Here is an 11,116-nt window from a genome sequence, read left to right as displayed (position 1 = left end):
TATGATAAAAGATATGCCTCTGGGGTCAAAATGATCCATGTTAGAAGTATGGTTCAATGCAAATGTGTAGTGGGTGTAAAGTTTGTTTTAAAATCTCACTCATTAAACACGATTCGATCAACGCATGCTTCTCTATGAACGACTTATTATAATATTAAACTTTTATGAAATAAATTAAAAATAATCCTTTTGGTTCCTCAACTGCGTTGCCCACTCCAGTCAGCATATGGCGATGTGCGTCTTTTAGGTTCAGGCGACGCTGCCAGTGTGATGTATAATCTAGTGGACGGGACGCTCCTTCAACAACAACAGCTAGTCAGACACCTCGGTAGCTTTCTAGCAAACACAGCTACAACATTCACTCTCTTTACACTCTTTTGGTGTATATTAATCGCTGTGTATTAAACACACTTCTGTCGTATGTACTTGTTGGCCCATTTAATTATATATTTACGTTGTTTGTCAGCTAGCTGGTTTGCGAAGTTAGTTTAGAACTAGGCTAGTCGCTAATGCTAGCTAGCTAACATCCCCGACCATGAGTTCACTAAGCTACTCTCCTCCTGATAAAGAAGAGGGATCTGCTGGACGGAGGAAGAAACTCTCGTGAAAGAGGAGGAGAAAGAGAAGAATGTTACAATACAAAAACAAGTAGAGAGTGAGGCTGTTACCGTGAAAGAAGAAGAAGAAGAGAAAGATGCGTTCAGAGTGAAAGAGGAGGAGAAAGAGAAAGAGGATGTCGTTTTTGGAGTGAAAGAGGAGCAGGGGGAGATTACGGTCACATTGGAGGAAGAAGAGGAGGTTGGAGATCTGTTTAACACCAGTAAGTACCTTCTCTGCACTCTTTGAACCAATATGCAGTAAAGGGGTTCTACACTTTAATGTTGTTCTGTAGGAATTGCTGAAGCTACACTGTAGCGTGTAGAACATCAAGAGTGGACCATCAACAAAACTTTAACAATTGATCAAATGCATCCAATGACAATGCCTGAAATACTGTAGTCCTCAATATCTCCTATTAGATTAGCCCAATATGTACTCTTAAAGGGGCAATCAGCAGGTGTTACATCCATTTTGGGACTTATACATTAATGATATGTGCCCATCTGTTTCTTGAAGAATTCACTTATAAATGCCTCGTGAGCTTAGTTCAACTGTCGTACCCCATCAAAACCCTCAAATATAAGCTCTTTTTTTACTCCAATGTTTGTCAGTAAATATAAACAAACACTGTATATCCTCAAAACATGGTTAAAACAATAAGGTTGATATCATGGATCGTTGCATTTCTCACACTGACTCGGTACCGGTGCCCCCTGTATATAGCCTCGTTATTGTTATTCTCATTGTGTTACTTTTTATTATTACTTTTAATTTTTGTCTACTTGGGAAACATTTTCTTCTTCTTGAACTGCACTGTTGGTTAAGGGCTTGTAAGTAAAGCATTTCACGGTAAGGTCTAAGTTGGTGTCTTGACAAATTTGTAAAAAAACGGTGTGTCATAAAACACTATATTTATATATTCTTTAAATGTTGCTGACACCCCTCCCTAGAGGTGTCTCATTATTAGGATTCATTGCTGATTCCTACCTGTAGCTCACTATGAGGTGTCTAGTGATACAGGTTAAAGGCCCTGTTGGAGATTGGTGGTTGGTGGCGGAGTCGAGGGAACAGGCAGAGTTGGACACGGCCATGTTATTATCCCACACACAGTCTCTGTGGTTCATATGAAGCCCATTCCTGGGAATTAGATTTGATTGCAAATTGCACCTGTCTGTTACCACAGAAGGGTTCCGTCTGTCCCATTCCCAGCTAGGTTACGAGGCGCTTTGTCGCCAGTACCTATGACTGGTTGATAGGGGAATCCTCCATGCTTATTATAGAAAAAGTATTTAGGGGAAAACTATTTTGTAAACTGAAATAAAATAACAAACCTGTTTGAAAAATGAAAACTATTCCAAAACTATTTTGACTCCAAAACTAAAATAGCCTAAAATAATAACCAGCCTGTATTATGTTAAGTTTGAATCATTTATATCTTAACTTTGGGCAAAAATATAATATTTTTTACGTGGTTTTAAAGCTTCTGAATCTGGTGGCTGCTGGGTGGCAATGTTTCAAATAGACCTAGCTTTGTGTATCACTATCACTAGCTATCACCAGACATACTTTAAGAAATTAGGATATTGGAAACTCCTTTAGAGTCGTATTAATAGCTTAAAGAAAAGAACATTGGCATGAATTACCCTCTGAACAAGAAGCACAACATTACAAATATTTTCAGAGATGTGAGATAATGAACTTGTTCTCTGTAATAGCGTATAGCTTTGCAATCGTTACATTACGTACTTTCAAGGAAAATAGGCATGTTTCTCGACTCATACCCTGACTTTAAAAAGGGATTTAAGTGAGAATTAGCTTAGGATCTGCGTGTCACAGCATGACAATGTGATTGGTCGACAGTCTTCTGGACGGGCGTTTTATTTTCTGGAATCGGTTTTATTTGAAAACGTTTTTGTTCACTTGCCTGCCTATTGAATTTGGAATGCACTGTACTGTTCATCTCTGAAACTCACTGAGATAATTCCTTTGATACAGCAGTAGCAATACAGGAATATAAATTCTACAGAATAAACAGGAATGCTTATGGGGAGGTGTTGCTGTATACAGTGCATTCGGAAAGTATTCAGACCCCTTGACTTTTTCCACATTTTGTTACGTTAAAGCCTTATTCTAAAATTGATCAAATAATTTCCCCCCCTTTCATTTAGCTCATTTATTTGGCACACCTGCATTTGGGGAGTTTCTCTCATCCTTCTCTGCAGATCCTCTCTAGCTCTGTCAAGTTGGATGGGGAACATCACTGCACAGCTATTTTCAGGTATCTCCAGAGATGTTAGATCGGGCTGAAGTCTGGCTCTGGCTGGGAAGGACATTCAGAGCCACTCCTATGTTGTCTTGGTTGTGTGCTTAAGGTCGTTGTCCTGTTGGATGGTGAACCTTTGCCACAGTCTCAGGTCCTGAGCACTCTGGAGCAAGTCTTTCATCAAGGATCTCTCTGCACTTTGCTCTGTTAATATTTCCCTCGATCCTGACTAGTCTCCCAGTCCCTGCTGCTGAAAAACGTCCCCACAGCATGATGCTGCCACCACCATGCTTCACCGTAGGGATGGTGCCAGGTTTCCCCCAGAAGTGACTCTTGGCATTCAGGCCAAAGAGTTCAATCTTGGTTTCATCATGCCAGCGAATCTTGTTTCTCAGGGTCTAAGAATCCTTGAGGTGCCTTTTGGCAAACTCCGAGCAGGCTGTTATGTGCCTTTTACTGAGGAGCTGTTTCCATCTGGCCACTCTACCATAAAGGTCTGATTGGTGGAGTGCTTAAGAGATGGTTGTCCTTCTGGAAGGTTCTCCCAAGCATTGCTCTGTTTGACTTCAAGCCTATCAACTCCCAAGATGAGGCTGGTGTAACCAAAGTGAAATGGCTAGCTAGTTAGCGCGCGCTAATTAGAGGGACGGAAGCTATACTGTTACACTGGCAATACTAAAGTGCCAATAAGAACATCCAATAGTCAAATGTTAATGAAATACAAATGGTATAGAGGGAAATAGTCCTAATAACTACAACCTAAAACTTATTACCTGGGAATATTGAAGACTCATGTTAAAAGGAACCACCAGCTTTCATATATTCTGAGCAAGGAACTAAAATGTTAGCTTCCTTACATAGCACATATTGCACTTTTACTTTCTTCTCCAACACTTTGTTTTTGCATTATTTAAACCAAATTGAACATGTTTCATTATTTACTTGAGGCTAAATTGATTTTAATGATATATTAAGTAAAAAGAAGTATTAATTCAGTATTGTTGTAATTGTCATTATTACAACAGCAAAAATTTAATCGGCCGATTAATCGGTAACGGCTTTTTTTGGTCCACCAATAATCGATATCGGCGTTGAAAAATCATAATCGGTCGACCTCTATTCCAAATCATATCCAATCAATTGAATTTAGCACAGGTGGACTCCGAACAAGTTGCAGATACATCTCAAGGAAGGTTAATGGAAACAAGATGCATCTGAAAGCAATTTCGAGTCTCATAGCGAATGGTCTGAATACTTAAGTAAATCATGTATTACCTGTTTTAATTTTGTCATTATGGGCTATTGATGACACCCCTCTGAAACAAGATAGCCTAACCATCAGAAAAAATATTTCTTCCTTAGCCTACTCCTCCAGCTTCTGCTTGCCTTCGTAAAAATTGATGTTATGCTCCTAAAGTTTCTGGTAATAGGCTACACCAGCAGTCGTTATGCTCCTATAGTTTCTGGTAATAGGCTACACCAGCAGTCGTTATGCTCCTATAGTTTCTGGTAATCGGCTACACCAGCAGTCGTTATGCTCCTATAGTTTCTGGTAATAGGCTACACCAGCAGTCGTTATGCTCCTATAGTTTCTGGTAATAGGCTACACCAGCAGTCGTTATGCTCCTATAGTTTCTGTTAATAGACTACACCGGCAGTCAGCAACCTTTTCCATTTGGTGCCAATTTATCTGACCATTTCTACTGATCTGGTGCCAGTTATGATTTTCATATACACATTTTACTGGAACAGTTTCATTTAATTTATAATAGTAATAATAATTATTATAGTTTTTGTATCTCAACAACATTCTCTGTGGTTAATCTACATTATATTTAAATGAAAATGATGAATACAATTTTTTATTGCCATTGTTAAGTTTTTTTAAATAACCTACATAAAGCCCCCAAAATGTTATCATTGTGGCCTGCAGGTAGAACAAATCCTAATAAAAATAAATATCTTATAAATCACATTGACTACGCATGGCCTGTCTACAACGAACTTGAAACAATGTATCAACTTGGTCTAGCGGAAACTCCTCATAGCAAGCTTGCAACATTGTATAAAATATTCTGGGCCCTCAGAGTTTCCCGCGCCAGTGAGTTCGGAACAGATACAGCTGTCGGCTATTTGTGCAAAAGATAAGAAGTATTCAGGTATTTTATGAAATTTCCACTGAATCAGAGCATTACATATTTCCCTTTCATGCCGAGTGATTATCAAAAGGGTGAGAGCTGGAAGTATTTTACGAAAATACTTTGAGGAACTATTGTCATACGCAATTGTCATACGACTTTTACTTGCTGTTTGAGGTGAAGAACAATGTATTTGAGAAGCTCCACAACTGAAATTTAGAACCAGGAACAGATATAGCCCTTGGTTCTCTCCAGACTTGACTGCCCTTGACCTGTGGCGTTCTGCATTAGCATAAATATGCATCCTGTAGCACAAACTCAAAAAGGGTCCGGGGCACTGGAAAGTCCATGGAGAATAAGAGCACCTCCTCCCAGCTGCCCACTGCACTGAGGCTAGGAAACACTGTCAACACTGATAAATCCACGATAATCGAGAATTTCAACAAGTATTTCTCTACGGCTGGCCATGCTTTCCTCCTGGCTGCCCCAACCCTGGCCAACAGCTCCCCACCCCCCACAGTTACTTGCCCAAGCCTCCCCAGCTTCTCCTTCACCCAAATCCATATAGTTGATGTTGTTCTGAAAGAGCTGCAAAACCTGGACCCGTACAAATCAGCTGGGCTAGACAATCTGGACCCTCGCTTTCTAAAATTATCCGCCGCCGTTGTTGCAACCCCAAATTACTAGTCTGTTCAACTTCTCTTTCGTATCATCCGAGATTCCTAAAGATTGGAAAGCTTCTGCGGTCATCCCCCTCTTCAAAGGGGGTGACACTCTAGACCCAAACTGTTACAGACCTATATCCATCCTGCCCTGCCTTTCTAAAGTCTTTCGAAAGCCAAGTTAAACAGATCACTGACCATCTCGAATCCCACCGTACCTTCTCTGCTGTGCTTTCCGGTTTCCGAGCTGGTCACTGGTGCACCTCAGCCACACTCAAGGTACTAAATAATATCATAAGCGCCATCGATAAAAGACAGTTCTGTGCAGCTATCTTCATCGACCTGGCCAAGGCTTTCGACTCTGTCAATCACCGTATTCTTATCAGCCGACTCAACAGCCTTGGTTTCTCAATTAACTGCCTCACCTGGTTCAACAACTACTTCTCAGACAGAGTTCAGTGTGTCAAATCGGAGGGCCTGTTGTCTGGACCTCTGGCAGTCTCTATTGGGGTACCACAGGGTTCAATTATCGGGCCGACTCTTGTCTCTGTATATATTAACGATGTCGCTCTTGCTGCGGGTGATTCCCTGATCCACCTCTACGCAGACGACACCATTCTGTATACATCTGGCCCTTCTTTGGACACTGTGTTAACAAACCTCCAAATGAGCTTCAATGCCATACAACACTCCTTCTGTGGCCTCCAACTGCTCTTAAACGCTAGTAAAACTAAATGCATGCTCTTCAACCGATCGCTGCCCGCACATGCCCGCCCGACTACCGTCACAAATCTGGACGGTTCTGACTTAGAATATGTGGACAATTACAAATACCTAGGTGTCTGGTTAACCTAGCCTCATATTACATACCCTCGTAAAACTGACTATTCTACCGATCCTTGACTTCGGCGACATCATTCACAAAATAGCCTCCAACGATTTACTCAGCAATCTGGATGCAGTCTATCACAGTGCCATCCCGTTTTGTCACCAAAGCCCCACATACCACCTTCCACTGCGACCTGTATGCTCTCGTCGGCTGGCCCTCGCTACTTATTTGTCGCCAAACCCACTGGCTCCAGGTCATCTATACGTTTTTGCTAGGTAAAGCTCCGCCTTAACTCAGCTCATTCGTCACCCCCAAAGCCAACACCTCCTTTAGCCGCCTTTCCTTCCAGTTCTCTGCTGCCAATGACTGGAACAAATTGCAAAAATCTCTGAAGTTGGAGACTTATATCTCCCTCACTAACTTTAAGCATCAGCTATCTGAGCAGCTTACCAATCGCTGCAGCTGTACACAGCCCATCTGTAAATATCCCATCCAACTGCCTACCTCATCCCCATGTTTTTAGTTACTTTTTTTGCACACCAGTATTTCTACTTGCACATCATCATCTGCACATCTATCACTCCAGTGTTAATTTGCTAAATTGTAATTACTTTGCTACTATGGCCTTATTTATTGCCTTACCTCCTTAATCCATTTGCACACACCGTATATACATTTTTCTATTGTGTTATTGACTGTACTTTTGTTTATTCCATGTGTAACTCTGTTGTTTGTGTCGCACTGCTTTGCTTTATCTTGGCCAGGTTGCAGTTGTAAATTAGAACGTGTTCTCAACTGGCTTACCTGATTAAATGAAGGTGAAATAAATAAAAATCTACATTGTGACATCATTAAAATACAATAGTTAAATAAATAAAATGTAAATAAACAACAGTTATATCCTCAATCAACACTAAACTGCGTAAAGGTGAATTAAGAAAATGAAATAAAAAATAATCTTATCTTTATTGACAACACCCAGGTGGACAATTTGGCAAACACTTAGTATTACAAACCCTCATTGTCAGGTTGATGGAAAAGCCAAAGAGCATTTTACTGGTTGACGTGTTTTTTTTTAAAGTACAAAGCGGTTGGACATTCAAACGAGGACATTCAAACGAGCCTTACAATTATAATCCAAAGTAGTGTGAAATGCACTCATAAGCAACCTGGAAATGGAGGGTACTCCCCAGAGTTTTCCCCCGTTCACATTCAGAATACATTGTGAAAAACTAAAATCTTTGCTCTCCATTTTTGCTCCAGGCAGATATACTACATCTATAACTATCAAATCAAATGTATTTATATAGCCCTTCTTACATCAGCTGATATTTCAAAGTGCTTATTATTCAGAGAGAGAGAGAGAGAGAGAGAGAGAGAACAAACTAGCAAAACTAGCAAACTAGAATGCTATTTGGCCCTACACAGAGAGTACACAGCGGCAGAATACCTGACCACTGTGACTGACCCAAAATTAAGGAAAGCTTTGACTATGTACAGACTCAGTGAGCATAGCCTTGCTATTGAGAAAGGCCGCCGTAGGCAGACATGGCTCTCAAGAGAAGACAGGCTATGTGCTCACTGCCCACAAAATGAGGTGGAAACTGAGCTGCACTTCCTAACCTCCTGCCCAATGTATGACCATATTAGAGAGACATATTTCCCCCAGATTACACAGATCCACAAAGAATTCGAAAACAAATCCAATTTTGAAAAACTCCCATATCTTTTGGGTGAAATTCCACAGTGTGCCATCACAGCAGCAATATTTGTGACCTGTTGCCACGAGAAAAGGGCAACCAGTGAAGAACAAACACCATTGTAAATACAACCCATATTTATGCTTATTCATTTTATCTTGTGTCCTTTAACTATTTGTACATTGTATATATATATATATATAATATGACATTTGTCTTTACTGTTTTGAAACTTCTGTATGTGTAATGTTTACTGTTAATTTTTGTTGTTTTTCACTTTATATATTCACTTTGTATGTTGTCTACCTCACTTGCTTTGGCAATGTTAACACATGTTTCCCATGCCAATAAAGCCCTTGAATTGAATTGAATTGAAATTGAGAGAGAGAGAGAGAGAGAGAGAGAGAGAGAGAGAGAGATTATCTATGATGACTACAAGGTCCGATAGGAATTCTGGGAACGCTGTATACGGCCCAGGAGGCCTGTAAACAGTAGCTATAAAAAGTGATTGAGTAGGCTGCATAGATTTCATGACTAGATGATCAAAAGACGAAAACATTGGGTTTTTTTGTCAATTGAAATTTGCTATCGTGTAAATGTTAGCAACACCTCCGCGGGATGCGCGGGGGATATGGTCACTAGTGTAACCAGGAGGTGAGGCCTCATTTAACACAGTGAATTCATCACGCTTAAGCCATGTTTCAGTCAGGCCAATCACATCAAGATTATGATTAGTTAATTGACTATAACTGCCTTGGAAGTGAGGGATCTAACATTAAGTAGCCCTATTTTGAGATGAGCGATATCACAATCTCTTTCAATAATGGCAGGAATGGAGGAGGTCTTTATTCCAGTGAGATTGTTAAGGCGAACACCGCCATGTTTAGTTTTGCCCAACCTCGGTCGAGGCACAGACATGGTCTCAATGGGGATAGCTGAGCTGACTGCACTGACTGTGCTAGTGGTTATCGGTTTACTCATTAGCAGGGAGGAGTTTCTGCATTCAAATTATGCGTGCATCGCCCTCAATTTTATTATACACAGAAAGGGGCCTATATTGGGAGACCAAAAGTCGTCTGGCACACTGCTTAGGATTTCAGCAACTTTTAACTTATTTCTAACCTACATTCATCGATTTTACTACTAATGTGAAAACAAGACTAAATATGACCATTCTTGCTCATTTTAAGACAATTGTCAAATAATTTGAACATTGATTACAGACGTCAATTGTTGTACAACATCATGGCTACTCTGTTGGCATCACCTTTTTGTTAAGGGATTTTTTATCAATAATGACTAATTATGTATACATTTCAATCAGGACTGACTAATCAGAATACTATTATGTTACTGTATAGATGTATGAATGTTCTTTTAATCCTAGTACTGAATATAATGTGTGTAAATATAATCAAGAATTAGAACAATGACTGTCTGTTCCTTGGTAGAAATGAATGAACCTATCGTCAGACTGGCTAGAATTCTTATCTACACAGGAAGACCTTGGCTCAGTCATAAATTATATTAAATTGATGTGGGACGATGTGGGAAGGCTTGAGATATTGCCTTTGTACCAGGGTGAAGAAGAGACGGGACAGTTCGAAAACTAATGATGTCATTTTCAATTTATAACCTGTGGTAAACTGTATCATGTTCAGTACTCTCGAGAATAAACGCTGCTGATTGATTTTGAGACTGGTCTCTGTCCATTTTATGCAAATAAGAGTCTTACAAATTCTTAGAAGTGGACAGAGTGTTTAATTTAATTGGGTATTAAAACATGTAAGAATTTAATTCCTGTAACACTTTTACAGTGAATTTCTGCTGTTGTGGGCCTTTAACCATCGGTCTGACTTTGTTGTTCACACAGGAGAGAGACGTGACTATTGTGGATCCTCTGCGGAGCCTCAACAACCTCATGATGCTGACGAGGCAGAGAAGAGTCTCTCCAGATCAGAACACCTCAAGAAACACCTGCAGAGAATCCACACGGGAGATACATATTTTAGCTGTACTCAATGTGGGATGAGTTTTACTACATCTAGCCATCTTATTGTACACCAGAGAACACACACGAGAAAAACCTTATATCTGGGATCAGTGTGGGAAGCGTTTTGTTCAATCTAGCGATCTGACAGTGCACCAGAGAACACACACAGGAGAGAAACCTTATAGCGGTGGTCAATGTGGGAAGAGTTTTACTTCATCTAGCCATCTGACTGTACAACAGAGAACACACACAGGAGAGAAACTTCGTAGCTGTGACCAGAGATAATCTGATAAAACATCTCTGTTAAAATATCAGAAAATACATGGAGTTGTTTCATGATATCAATGAATTAATGTCTCAATGTAGAATGTTTTAACATTGTAGTAGGAGTATTTTAATGATGTCACAATGTAGAATGTTTTAACATTGTAGTAGGAGTATTTTAAAGAGTATGGGGTAAAAGTGGAAATGGGCACAGCCTTCTAAAATCACCACAGAAACCAGTAAATGTATGCGCGATACTGACTTGCACTTTCAATAGTAATTTGTTTTTATCAATTAAAAACTCCAGTCATTGATTTAACCTCAATATGGCCTTCAATGGGAAAAGAGTAGTAATTCGTCATTGAATGAGCGCTAAACTGGCCTCAGAATATGGCCATTCTGATATAAATGATAAAATTCCTCAAATATCAGCAACCATCAGGGTAAGAGTGACAACAGGTCCACATGGGGGAAATCTTAACAAATGGCTTAATGGGTATTTTCAGTGCAATCGTGTATTTATTTATATAAGTTATATATATATATAATATAATAATAATAATATAATTATATAATATAATAAGTTTATATATATATAAGACCATGGTGCTTGCCTACGGAGCTGTGAGGGGAACGGCACCTCAGTACCTCCAGGCTCTGATCAGGC

The 11,116-nt window shown here is 39.8% G+C and overlaps 1 long non-coding RNA gene across 1 annotated transcript; it reads left to right on the top strand.

Annotated features, from left to right (window-relative positions):
* The first annotated feature begins 293 nt into the window (after positions 1-293).
* On the top strand, positions 294-10,763 carry LOC115133271 (uncharacterized). Its single transcript, XR_003864188.2, has 2 exons — positions 294-820; positions 10,066-10,763. It is a non-coding gene; the product is annotated as an uncharacterized LOC115133271 (long non-coding RNA).
* Positions 10,764-11,116: the final 353 nt, after the last annotated feature.

The sequence above is a fragment of the Oncorhynchus nerka genome, linkage group LG2 (genome assembly GCF_034236695.1).
Source record: "Oncorhynchus nerka isolate Pitt River linkage group LG2, Oner_Uvic_2.0, whole genome shotgun sequence".
In the NCBI taxonomy this organism is placed as follows: domain Eukaryota; kingdom Metazoa; phylum Chordata; class Actinopteri; order Salmoniformes; family Salmonidae; genus Oncorhynchus; species Oncorhynchus nerka.
This window is presented reverse-complemented; position numbering and strand designations above follow the sequence as displayed.